The 1,893-nt window shown below is 53.1% G+C and overlaps 1 protein-coding gene across 1 annotated transcript in view; it reads right to left on the bottom strand.

The window, feature by feature from the left end:
* ZNF521 (zinc finger protein 521) overlaps nt 1-722 on the bottom strand; it is a 250,078-nt gene extending 249,356 nt beyond the window's left edge. Inside the window, 2 exon segments of the mRNA XM_014546151.1 lie at nt 14-193; nt 632-722. The gene's annotated coding sequence lies outside the window, so the exon portion shown is untranslated.
* Between the last annotated feature and the right edge of the window lie 1,171 nt (nt 723-1,893).

Here is a 1,893-nt window from a genome sequence, read left to right as displayed (position 1 = left end):
GCGGGGGGCGTACCTGCCAGCTGGCACTGGTTGATCTTGTGCTCGGTGATGTCGCTCAGCGACTCGAACACCTGCAGGCAGCTGTCACAGCTGTGCACCGCCTCGTCCTCCAGCTCCTCCGCGTCCTCCGGCCGCTTCTTTCCGTCTAGCGCCTCGCCATCCTCGGGCTTGTCCTCCAGCTTACAGTTGGGGTCTGCGAGGAAACCGAGACGTGAGCACAGGGCTACAGACAGTCACATGTCATCTTCTCGCAACCCAGGACAGAAGCACGATGGGGGAGGGGGGCGGGGGGGCTGGACTGCAGATTCTATGAGGGAAGCATCCAAAGCGAGTCTCCCCAGCGTTTCCCAGCTCCCGGTGACTGGAAGCCTTCCTCCTCCCGCCACCGTGCCGCCCTTGCCCGTCTCCTCTCTCACACGATCTGCCACCCTTCGACGTCTAGGGGGCTCTGCTTAGAAAAAGAAGAGACAACTACCCTTAAAATCAAACAGTCTCCCGGGGAAAGGAAAACGAAAACACTGTGCTGAGGCGTGAATTCCTTTTCTGCTAAATGCACTCTTTCAGGGAAATTAGCAGAGTTAGCCGGGAGTCCGGAGAAGCCGAGCTAATTACCACAGGGCACGGAACTGACCTTTACTCAGAGACCGCTCACAACACACAGCTGCCCCATTATCTGCTCCAGGGCGACGGCCACACAGCTCCCCGCGCAGCCAAGCTCCCTCGCAGACCCAACTCCCAGGGCCAGGACGTGCGTGGGTGGGTCTCCCGTTTTGAAAACCAGCGAAAAATGGAACGAAACGGCCGAAGAACAATTGCAAATTACAATCGAGTCAGCCGTCTGAGTTGGCGCTCCCAGCAGCGAAAGCCAAATGAATGGGAAAACCACCAACAGTTCCAGTCCAACCCTAAGCTCGCGACCTATACGGCCGTGGGGAGCCAGAGAGGGGACCACGAGGAGTGTGTTCAGCGAAAGCTCAATGAAAACTGGAAATACTTTTCGATTCTGTAACTTCTGTGAGAGAAGTACCCCCAACCTTCATGGTGTGCAGGACAGTACCGTGGGGAGGGGGAGAGACTGTGCCTCTTTAGGGGTGATTGAGACAATATAATCGGCGGCATAAGTTATAAGACATTAATTTCTAAAGGCAGAAAGTCCTCCAAAGTCGGACACAAGCTGTCTCAAGATAGAGCAGTCAGTGAAATAGTTACCAAAACGAGTCGCATCAAAACACCTCAGAAATACGTAATGCATCGTCTGTACCCACACTTTTTTTTAACATGGGAGGAAAAGTCTGTGACGTGTACGATCGAGAACTCACAGAAACAAAATGAGTCCGGCTTTCTCGGAACAGTCAGCATGTGTCGGAGAGCGCTTTCTGCTCTCTTGCATGTAACGCTTCGACACACCTTCCTTCTACAAGTAACTACGTTCCCTTTCCGTTTTTTAATATTTCTACTGATTTCAGAGAGGAAAGGAGAGGGTGAGAGAGAGAAACATTAACAATGAGAATCACCGATCCGCTGCCTCCTGCACGCCCCCCACCCACCGGGGGACGGAGCCCGCAACCCGGGCCTGTGCCCTGACCCCTGACCGGGAATAGAACCGTGACCTCCTGGTCAGAGGTTGACGCTCACCCACGGAGCCACGCCATCGGGCTGTTCCCGTTTTGCTGGCAGCTGTTCCAAAGCCTTGCTCCATATCGGCGATAACCTGAACGGTATCACCACTCTGCAAACGAGCCACGTACACCAAAGTCAACTACATCCAACATATATCATAACCGCGTGGGTTGATGACAAAAAGCAGACTTCCCATCTCAGAGCAAGTAGTAGAATTTGTTTGTTTTAAAAAAAGAACGTCGTGTTTAAGTAAATTGGTAATTCGGGTTGATT

This window comes from Myotis brandtii, unplaced genomic scaffold, assembly GCF_000412655.1.
Source record: "Myotis brandtii unplaced genomic scaffold, ASM41265v1 scaffold433, whole genome shotgun sequence".
NCBI lineage: Eukaryota > Metazoa > Chordata > Mammalia > Chiroptera > Vespertilionidae > Myotis > Myotis brandtii.
Note: the sequence above shows the minus strand (reverse complement) of the source record. Positions and strands in the feature narration are given on the sequence as shown.